Below are 12,068 nucleotides of genomic sequence, written 5' to 3' on the forward strand. Positions count from 1 at the left end.
AGTTTGATTAAAAATAGTTGGCCTTCTTGGCTATCAAGTGAAGCATTTTCCTTCAGAGGGAAAGGTAAAGTCAGGAAATCCTGAGATGTTCTGTCTAAATCCTACTTTACTGAAGTGATAAAAGATTAAAGGTCAGCCTCAAAGTTATTTTTATTGAAAACTGGGCAGACTCCAGTTTGCACCAGATTTTCTTGGCCTGATTCTTTCTTTTTCTTTTCTTTTCTTTTTTTTTTTTTTTGAGACGGAGTCTTGCTCTGTCGCCCAGGCTGGAGTGCAGTGGCATGATCTCCGCTCACTGCAGCCTGTGCCTCCCAGGTTCCAGTGATTCTCCTGCCTCCGCCTCCTGGGTAGCTGGGATTATAGGCACATGCTACCACACCCGGCTAATTTTTGTATTTTTAGTAGAGACGGGGTTTCACTGTGTTGGCCAGGCTGGTCTCGAACTCCTGACCTCAGGTGATCCACCTGCCTCAGCCTCCCAAAGTGCTGGGATTACAGACATGAGCCATTTTGGGCGAAGCTCGGGACTATCTCTGCAGCTGGTGGGACCTCGCCTATGGAAGTGCCTCAAACGAAGGGATGTGGGATGCAGAGAGGAGAGGTTCGACCCTGTTCACAAGTCCGTGATCATCCAGTGGTAGCAAAGGCTTTGTATCAACACGACTGTGGATGTGGCGTTGGCCAGACGTGGAAACAGCACCCTGCATGGGAGCAGATCTGAGTTGACAAAGAATGAAAATGTCCCACTTCACAGGCACTGCAGATGACTGACTACTCTGCTGGCGGCATCTGCCTCTTACGTGGTTATGAAATTAAGGAGAAACCTGGGTTAGGTCTGCTCAGCAGTTTAGCTTTGCCACATATTAGCTGCATGTCATTTAACTTCACTGTGAGTCAGTACCCTCATCTGTAAATTGGGGATAGTAATAGAACAGTCCCATAGAGCTACTGGGAGGATTAAATGAGATTAAACATATAAAGTGCAGGAATAGTGCCTGGAAAAGAGAAGATGCTCAGTAAATGTTAGATAGGATGATTACTGTATTATTAGTAATATGTCCAATAAAGTCAGGGGAAAATAAGTTAATCCTTAATGAAGCCAAAGAGTTGTCTGAATAAACCTTTAGCAGTTTTAGAGATCAATCATGTGCATTCAATCATGTGCATTCAATTAGAATCAATGTAGGTCTTCTCAATGCATGGTCAAATTGAACTTAAAAATAAAGGGGAAGTTGGCCGGGCACAGTGACTCACACCTGGAATCCCAGCACTTTGGGAGGCTGAGGCTGGAGGATCACTTGAGGCCAGGAGTTCAAGACCAGCCTGGCCAACATGGCAAAACCCCGTCTCTACTAAAAATACAAAAAAAAAAAAATTAGTCAGATGTGGTGGTGCATGCTTGTAGTCCCAGCTACTCAGAAGGCTGAGGCAGGAGAATCACTTGAATCCGGGAGAGGGAGGTTGCAGTCAGCTGAGATCGTGCCATTGCACTCCAGCCTGGGCCACAGAGGCAGACTCCATCCAGGTCTAACCTTGGGGTTTTCTCATGAAGAGCAGAGTGGAGGAAGCCTGGTGAGACCTGAGTCTCATCCCTAGAGAGAACACCTGTCAGCCCAGACCATTTGGGAAGCAGGAAAAGTAAACAGAAGCACAAACAGCCACAGACCAATTTCAGAAAATAGTAGTAAGGGAGAGTTGCTGAGCTTGTCAAACCTTGGTCTGAGTTTGGAGGTGAGACGAAAAAGCAGGAACGACCCCTCAGTCCTTCATAAGAGAGACACCATACTCCAAAAGTTTCCAGAGTGTGATGTTTAAAACTGGGGTTTGGTTAGTTTTTTTTTTTTTAACTTTTAATGTAGAAAATTATACAAGTCACAAATATGCAGGTTAATTTTTAAAATTGTGATAAATTATACATAACACAAAATTTTTTATTTTAATCATTTTGGGGGCACAGTTCAGTGGTATCAAGTACATTCACTTTGCTGTGCAACCACCACCACCCATCTCAAAACGTTTTCATCTTCCCAGGCTGAAGCTTCATTCTCATTAAACATGGATCCCCCACTCCCCTGCCCCCCAGCCCAGGCCCTGGCAATCCCCATTGTACCTTCTGTCTCTATGGATTTGACTACTCTGGGTACCTCATGTAATAGAATCATACAGATTTGGTCCTGCTGTGACGGACTCATTTTACTTAGCGTAATGCCCTCAAGGTACAGCTTGGTGAATTTTATAAACTTGAACCACCTATGTAACCAGCGCTCTGACAGAGAAACATGGCATTGCTAGCCACACAGACATCCCTGTGCCCACCTCTGGTCAGTCCCCTCTACCCTTGCAGGACCCCGAGGGCAACCTTGTCCTTTGTCAATGCAGAGGAGGAGGCAGAAGGGGGAAGACTAAGGTTTCTGCCTCTTACCTCCCCAGTAGGGAAGCTGCACATTTTATCTGTTTCACACATTAGGCTTTAGTGTCTCTGCCAAAGAAAATTTGGAAACTTTGACTTGGGCAATGTTTATATTTCACTCCCAGATTGTACAGATAAATGCCTTGTTTTATTTAGTCTGCCTTTGTTCAACTAACTCCCATCTTTGCAACTCTGTTTAGGCAGCGTCTTCTGGGGGAAGCCTTCAACCCTGTGCATCCCACAATCTGGAGCCATTGTTGGCTGACTGTGACTTACCACCAGACAAATGCCCACCAGAGGACTGTCTCCTTGGCATCTGTGTAACTTCAAAGCCCAGCACAGTGTCCAACGCTCAGTGGTTTCTACAATGCATGTTTAACTGACAGAGCTGAACTAGTGCTCCCAGTGAACTGACTGATGGAAGTCTGTCTTAAAAGCTGAGCTCTATAGTTCTGCAGCTGTTTGCCCTTGGAGACGTCATTTAAATTCTCTGTCTGGGACTCTGGCAATATAAGGAAAGTGCCACAATATTAATCTGCCGGAAACATTCTATGAACAAGTGCCTAGGCAACTCTTAAGTTTAGTAGCGCACATTGTCATTTAGTGTGCACACTTCATTCTCTTATTTACCTGAGAGCGATTATTTTAAAATCTCTCATGTTAGTCAAACCACATTTCCTCATCTAGATAAAAAAGATTTCAGAGTTTAATTACACAAGAAGTAGGTAATGTTACATGAAGATTTACAAAGAAGCCAAGATTTTTTTTTCTTTTTAAAGTATGACTAGGTAATAATAGATTCAAGCATATTTTTCTCATTCCTAATACACGTTTTATTTGGATGCTGTGCTGTGATATTTGAGGATTTGGGACACACTCTTTTAGTGTAGGTTGCAAGAAAACTGTGAAACACAGACGCCAACAGTAGGTGAAGTCAGAAGATCTTCTGTGCTAATTTCCGAAATGTTTAGCAGTGGGCCATTCTCTGACGGTGGCCTCATATCTGACAAAGAAAACATCCTGCCACTGGCCATGTGAGGAGCAATTCCCAGCCAGGGGAAGGACTCCAAGCCCCCAAATCTTTCTTAAAATTTTAGATTGAGAATTGACAGAAAACATATAAACTCAGATAAATAGGCAAAGGTATTGAACAGACTAACCATGACTGTACTTATGACCACAATAAAAATAGAAGAAATATAAATTTGGGTAAAATAATTAGATATCTACTTGGGGCCTATGAGATCACAAAATACATCTAAAATTTAATTAGAATGATAGGTGATTTTTGTTTTCTTATTTGCATTTGTCATATTTTAAAAAACACTGCATAGGTATTACTTTTATAACCACCCAATAGTATTTGAGAATATGCTCTAAAACGAATGAGCCCAGTTCATTTTATTCATGTTCAGGAAGCTAAAGTCAGCCAGTGGAAACAGTGCAGAGAGCCAGCTGTGCATGATTTTATTTGTACTTGCCACTTACTTTGCAGATACCATGGATTGGCAGGCATAGCTCTTATTTTATCAGATACAAGAGAAATGGGAAATGACACAGAATTCCCACACATGGGAAGGGGGCATTTTTTAATTGAGCAGATACTATATCCTGTATGTTATGCTCAGTACTTTACACCTATATCTCATGCCATCCTTAAATGACATGGAGTGGGGACTTTCTATTGTCAAGAATGCTGCAGTACGATGGCTGATAAGCAGATATCAATGTACAACAAAGCTAGGCATTAAAATTACTTTCAGAAGATATGGTAAGACTACTTTTTTTGGGTCTTGGATTGTTAGTAGAGCCTCAAAGTTTAATAACCAAGACCCAGGTGCCTAATTTGCCCCTCTGGGTCCTGTCACTGACTCACTGGATGACCTTAGTGAAATCGTTTTCCATCTGTGAGTGTGTTTCCTTGCTGTGAAGATGAAACTAAAAATAAATACTGCCTTCATCATGGGTTATGGTAAGGACTAGCTGAGTAATGTTTGCTAAGAAATTGCAACTTTTTCAAGCAAAAGGGGGAGAAAAAAATGCTTGTTTCATCATATAGGAAACCTGTTTGGGAGTTTTCTGACCCTAAAGTGATATAAATAAAATAGAAGACTTTTTTTCAACCTCCTTTATTAGCGTATGAGACAAAACTGGCTGAATTCCCGTGTTCTTTGGTGCTGGCTAAGAACAGCTTGGTTGCCCATGAGCAGCGTGGTCAGAGGCTGGTTCCCGGTGGCAGGGTGCATTCCGGAGAAAGCAGTCTCCTCCAGCCTGAGCTGTGCTCCCCCATGGGACTGAGTCACTGAGGCCACCCAGTCTCTCTCTCCCAAAGCTTCCAAAGCTCAGTCTCTTTCAGGTGCTAAGTCCACCATCAATTTTTCTTTGACTAATCTAGTTTTATAAGTGGCAGGTTTTCTGATTTTAAACAGAAAAATTCTGCCTCACTTGCATTATTTTTTAAATATAATTTTATTCTTCTCTTTGATGTGAGTGTCCAGTTCTCACAGCTAAGAAGGTCTAGGAGTGCAACTCGGAAGTGTAGAAAGAAAATGGGCTTCAAAGGTATGGTTTTCCCTACTAGGTTTCCAACTGTCTTATGATGGCCTTGGACACTAACCTCTTTGAGCTTCAGTTTCCAGTGGGAAATATTAACCTTATAGGGTTGTTGTAAGGATCAGAGACCTTTTATTTATTTATGTTTCATGTCATAGAAAACACACATTATGGGCAGGGGCACCAAGTTCCTTACCTCATGATATGGTGGCAAAAAAAGATAAGCCCTGCCTTGATAGAACCCGTGTTGCAGGGGGAAGCTAAGTCCTAATTATGGGTCTACAATTCAGGTTCTAATAGGTGAACAGTCCATAGCACAGTGGGCCTGTCTCTGTTGGGTGCTGATGAGCTCTTCGTTTACCCTCCAAACATAGGACAAAAGAACACATTGAGGGCTTATGTGGTCTCATGTTGCTCCCATTTTTCTTTACTTGTTCAAACAACAGTGACAGAACACCTGGTTCCCATGGGCAGGGAGTTCTGCTGGGCACTAGGAACGCTGAGATCAATGGGACCCTGCGTTGTCCTGAAGGGGCTGACAGTCGGAGTAGGGCAGGCAGACACCTAAACTGGTGTTACACTTCAGAGCACTGAGCACCACAGGGCTCTTAGAGAATGCTCCAAGCTGGGACTAGGAACTGAGTCCTGAGGATGAAGGGACGTTTGTGATGCAGGGCAGTGGTGATATGGTGGGGAAGAAGGTGGAGTTGGTGCTTCAGACAGAGAGGACAGAGGAAAAGGCTGTGGGGGGACAGAGCGTTTTCTGCTTCTGGCATGTCACAGAACAGTTCAATTCAGTGTGAGGAGCTTGGAGGGAGCAGGGGACAGGCAGTTAAGAGGTGAGAATAAAAACTGGAAGTGTGAAGGGGTTGGCCTGTGTGTGGTGCTGACCTTGGAAAAGGGAAGACAGGTGAAAGACTGGGAGTGAGAGGAGCTAGGGGCCTGGAGGAGTTGCCAGGACTAGAAACAGTCAGGGGTCAATGTCCCAGGAAGGGTGGACGAGACTTAGTGGCTGGTGTGTGGGCATTGCAGGGAGAAGGAGACGCTGAACACAGGACCAATGTCCCCTGCAGGGAGGATGTGGTGACATTAACTAGGGGAGGCTGAGAGTGCCACCTTTGATGCCAAATCCCACCTCCAGCTCTTCCCTGTGGCTCTGGGAAAATTACTTAATTATCTGTGTCTCAGACTCTTCACCTGTAAGTGAGGATGACAATAACAGAACCTCATAGAATGGGGCTTTATTGTGTAGATTAAGTAAAATGACCACATGTAGACATCAGAACAGTGTCTGGCGCATCCCAAGTCCTCAATAAGGACTGGTTGTTATTCTCGGGGAACACAGGGAGACAGAGAATCTTGGAGGAGAAAGATCAGGGTGGTCCAGTTCTGATTACATGACAAAAAGCTGCCTCAAGACTCTGAGGCCATTATGGCCATCTTTGTCAAAAGAAGGTGAACTGTCCAGTGGAGTGTTAGCTTGGAAGTCTCCAGCTGTGGAAACCCAGAGCAACTCTTGTGAGATTTCCTATCAACCAGAGGCAGGTGGAGCTGTGGACCCTACATTTATTTCAGGGCTGGGGCAAGAAAAATGTGAATGAAAGTGTTAAACCTAGTCCCTTGGGTTATTTAGTCTGCAATGCTGGAGACCACACTGGCTCCTGGTGAGACTGTGAAATGGGTGTAGTTTGTTTTGGCCTGCCTCCCAACTTCTCTAATGTTTCTCTAAAGATTTATTCCTCCTAAATCTTCTTTTTAAAGACTTAATTTTTCTAGGGCAATTTTAGGCTCACAGCAAAATTGAGCAGAAGGCACAGAGATTTCCCATGTTCCCCTGCCCCCCACCCCTGCAGAGCCTTCCCTATCGTCAACACCCTGCACCTGAGTGGTCCATCAGCCACAGCCAGGGAAGCCACATTCACCCATTGTTATCACCCAGGCTCCACACTGTACAGTAGGGTTCACTATCTCTTCATGGCAACAATAAATAACACAGTTTTAGTTGATGATTTTTAAAGGCTATGCACCCTACTGGGAGCATAGGGTAACTACCCTTGCCTGACAACCAAGGCATTTCAAAACCAGCCTGCTCCATCTCCTGTCTCTCACCAAACAATAAAGCTCCCAATGCTGAAATGACTGAGGGTCTCACCAAGGCCTGCCTGGACACTCACCACTGTTTGCGAAACTTTGGAACCGCATTCTTTCTCTTCATCCTCACGTTTGCTTTTATTCTGGACACATCCGACTCTGTGACCTCTTAGCTCCTTGACCCAGTGACCTTGCTTTCCAGTGGGCCATGGCTTCCCTTTCTCACAGTGCAGAATGTGAGTCTGAACCATGCAAATGCTCCACCTCCAGCATCACAGATTCAAACATTCCTCCTCGCTGCCCGCAGCCCCTGCCCTGCAGCTTCCTGCTCGAGTATTCCCTGTATAGCCTCCTTTACTTCTGGGTGACCTTCCCTGACCCCCATTTTTTCCCTATTCACGGCCTGCCTGTTAACTTGCCTGACATCCATGCTGCATTCTGTCCCTTCATGTCAACTGTGCCCTCTTTCTGTTGCACGTGCTGGCAAACTTGAAATCTGATGGATGAACCCACTACCTTCACTGCACTCACTGTCTGGTCTCTCTCAGGTAGCTGACGACTGAGGAACACCCCAGCCAGGCAGATTGGGGTCACTATAAATTCACAGTCACCAACCACACACAGTGCTCTGTTTGGCTGGCCATCTCATTACACCTGTCTGACTTGCTTACTGTCCTGTCCTCCGAAAAAGCTTTTCAAACACTATCTCCTTCTGCCTCAAATGTCTCACCTCCCCCTTAATGACTTTGCTTCATATGTGACACAAATAAATGTTAATACCAGCCAAGACCTCCCTCAACTTCCGGCCAGCAAATCTGGAACACAAGCTGCATCTGTCCTGGTTTTCCTCTTCTCTCTTCTCGTTACAGTGGAGTGGCCATTCCTCTTCTAAAAAACACTGATCTCCCATCCTGCTCTGGACATTAAAGTACTGAGAAGTGGTTTTGTGTTCCCAGCAATATGGGAGTCATTGGTGACCTTAATAAAAGCCATATTGAAGTGAAATGAGAAGGAATTAGAAGGTGAAGACAGAAACAAGACAGTTACAGACAACTCATTTAAGCAATTTCATTATGAAGGGAGGCCATTGCTACTATCTCCAAAACCTTAAGCTATCAGTTATTCCTTTTGCCTTTTTTTCCTCTCCACCCATTCCCTTCAGCTCTTAAACAGACAAAGATTTCAGTCCTCTAAACAGTAGCAGAAACTGCATAAACAAGAAACAAAAACCCTGCTTCAGCCTTACATGCCTCACCTATTGGCCTATTCAATGCTGCCCTTCATAGTCAGATTTCTCAGTGGAGTTGTCTTGTCATTTTTTTTCATCTTCTAGTCCTTTCACATCTCATTTCAATATTATTTTCTTAAGGTCACCAATGACTTTGAGATGACCAGAATTGCCCCCACTCCCCCTCCGCCAAAAAAACAAAAAACAAAACACTTTTCTGGCTCCTAAGGTATTTTTCACAGGTGGTCCTTGATGGAAGAGTCTTGCAGGTTTGGGGAAGTGACTTCCCGAAGAAGGTTACATCATCAGTTCAACAAATCAATGGCACATGTGCAGACTGCATGCATACTCTGGAGGCACTGGGCTGTGTCCAGAGAATGCACAGCAGCGTGAGACGCAGCTCTGTTCTCTAGGCCCTGTGGACTGGCCTGTGGGAGGCAATGATGGTACGTGGTGGGTGCCACACTCAGCAGCAGCCACCAAGGAAGATGGGCCCCAGAGCACAAAGGCAGGAGTGGGGAGCTGCCTTCGCTGGAGTGGTTGGAAAAGGCTTTGCAGGAGAGGTGGTGCCCAGGCTGGAGTTTGAGAAGTGAAATGGAGGGGCTGAGAGGCTGGGGAAGCGTGCTCCAGGCAGTGAAATCAACAGGTGTGACATGCAGGGAGACTCGTGTCATGTGGGACTGTGAAAGCCCAAGGTGGAAGTGAGGTGCGTGTGGGGGTGGGGTATGGTGTGGGGATGGCATATGGAGCTGGATTTGTGGTGAAATCTGACCAGGAATGCCTGGGTGCTCAAATACTGGCCTCTGGTCTATCTCTCCAATCCCAATGACATCAGAATCACTATATTTAGCCTAAGTATGGTCCTAGGTGCTAGCAGGTACAGAATAAATGAAAAATGGTTGAGTGACTATTTTAGCTCATGAAATTCTACCACATTATTTGTGTTATTTAAGTTAACAGTACTAGGAATAGAGTTAGGCACAGAGTACAAGAGGCAGTGAAACATAATAGTCAGGGCATCTCTATGGGACTAGACACCCAAGTACCGTAACCTTCCCGAAGAAGGTTACATCATCAGTTCAACAAATCAATGGCACACGTGCAGACTGCATACTCTACTCAGTAAACCAGATACTGGCTTCACCACTTACTGTGATTTTGGACAAGTTACTTAATCTCTTTGAGCCATCTGTACACTGGGAATTCTGGCAGTGCCTAACTGATAAGGTTAAAAGAGTTTATAGGCATAAAGCACTTAACCCAATGCCTTGTAACAATTCATAATAATTGTTTGTAATTACCATTAATAATAAATCACAAACAGGTTGGGTATGGTGGCTCATGCCTGTAATCCTAGCAATTTGGGAGGCTGAGGTGGGAGAATTGCTTCAGCCTGGAAGTTTGAGACCAGCCTGAGTAACATTGCGAGACCTCTATCAATTAAAAAATTAGCCAGGCATAGTGGCACACACATGTAGTCCCAGCTACTTGGGAGGCTGAGGTGGGAGGATCACATGAGCCCAGGACTTCGAGGCTGCAGTGAGCTATGATCATGCCTGGGTGACAGAGTGAGACCCTGTCTCTAAATAAATAAATAAATAAATAAGCCACAAACGTTTATTACTAAAATTTAAATTATGATTATTTATTGACCATTATTATTGAATCCTCCTGGAGCTCCAATTCTTAATGCCCTCTCTCCCACGCCAATTGCAGTCTTTTCCTGGTGTATCTTTTTTTCATTTGAGATTCAGATCACTCACCAAGTGTATTTGTTAGCTGGTAGAACATAAGTTACATGATAAGTACCTGCAAGGAGAATTGGAACAATCATTCATTGACCTAAACATGATGCTATTCCAAAGCCGAGATAGCCCTTCTTCCTCATTTAAAGTACAATTAGATTATTGATGTGTAAACCAGTATATCTGTCTGGAATTATGTTCTACAGGGCTAAAGAAATGATGATCTGACCTAGGTGTGCACTCTGGAAGATTCCCATGAAAATCTCTCCATGTTTTTTGTTTATTGGCACGTCAGCTTTTTTGTTTATTGGCACGTCAGCTTTTCAGAGGCACTGTTCAGCCAAAGGGCATGTGTTTTTATGTTCTGAAAAATTGTATTAACCAACAGTGTAAAACAACAGAAACCGGTTGCAAAGCTTTCACTTTTAAAGAGTTTCCAAGCACCCTGCCCTTTTCCTAAAGGACTCTTTTCCCTTTTATGGATGAGCACCAGGCTCCAAGACAGTGTAAATAGAGTTTCCTGTTCCAGGGAAGTGCTGGCTCCTGCAGGAGCCCAGGGGTCCTTTGGGAAAAGTTGATAGGAACTGTGAGCTGTATGTGCCCTGAGGCTTAGGAGCCAGCTGAGCCAGGAGGGAGGGAAACACATTTAACAGCCCCTTTGTGCAGACTTCAGTCCCAGAAGCCCTTCTGGGAAAATGAATCCAGCGCCATACACACAGTCCTTGCAAAGAATGGCAGGGAAGCTGGCCGGGCTGGAGAGAGCCATTCCCAGATTAGAGGCCTAAATCTTTGACCTGGCCACTTTGAGGAACCCAGAGATGTCTGTAATTCCCACAATTCAGGGATCCTGTGCTTCAGATGAGCGAGGTTTCAAGAAACAGGAGAAAACTGAATAGATGTTAACTTTGGCCCAACAGCAAATATTTTTCAGTGTGGTTAGTGTTTACACACTGACGACATGAAAATTAATATCTATTCTTCTCTTTTGGACTTTATTATCTTCCTGTATTTTTAAATGATAATAATAAAAAGCATTATTTTTGTGGTTGAGTTGATGGGCCATTCATTCATTTCGATAATTTTCTTTGACTTTTGTGTGCTTTAGAATCTCATCAGTGGAGGTAAGGAAACAAACCAGAAAAGTACAATTAGTATTTTTGGACTTATTCATTATGATATTATGACAATTATATTATTTTGATGATAGTTAACATTTACTGAATACTTGCTATGTGCTCAGCAGTGAGTTAATAGTCTCCATCTGTAAACAATCCTGCATGAACTTACAAATTGTCAGCTAAATTAATACAAAGTATGTAAACGTACCACCATGCTATTATGTACATTTATAGAGCATAAACAAAAATAAAAACTAAAGGAGTGACATAAATAAACATAAATATCAGTTCTTATATTTTCTTCTTGCATAAGAGCAGATTGTCTACTACTGGAGTCTCGGCACCCCTGTTTGAAGACCACTCTGCAAATACTGTACGAACTGTTATTAATTCCTTGCCCAAAGCCATGAGTTATCTTTGTGTGTCTACCCTGTAACCTTACTGACTTCTGTAGCTTTTCCATCAGCACTTCCAGGAAGCCACACTATCATATTAGTGTATTCCTATTTCTGCTGCTTCTTAATCTAAATATTAGATGCACGTATTTAAACAGTGTGTCCAAATTTGTTACAGACTTTTCATCTAAGATCCTTAAAACAGTTTGAGTCAAATTTGTAGCTTTATCTTCTGATCAGACATAAGAATCTCAGAATGAGATTTCCTCCTCTGAAGCTTCTTTCTTAATCCAGAAATGAAGTCTAAATATCAGTCTTGTTTTGGATATGGGTAAGATTAAGCTCAGAAACACAGATAAAATTAAGAAAATGGTTCCATTTAGAATAGCAGCAAAAGAAAAATAAAATATTTAGGAATAATAAAAGTGGTGCAAAACATGTACTCAACTACAAAACACTGTTTAAAGAAAATTTTTTTTTTTTTGAGATGGAGGCTGGCTCTGTCACCCAGGCTGGAGTGCAGTGATG

This window comes from Nomascus leucogenys, chromosome 16 (assembly GCF_006542625.1).
Source record: "Nomascus leucogenys isolate Asia chromosome 16, Asia_NLE_v1, whole genome shotgun sequence".
NCBI lineage: Eukaryota > Metazoa > Chordata > Mammalia > Primates > Hylobatidae > Nomascus > Nomascus leucogenys.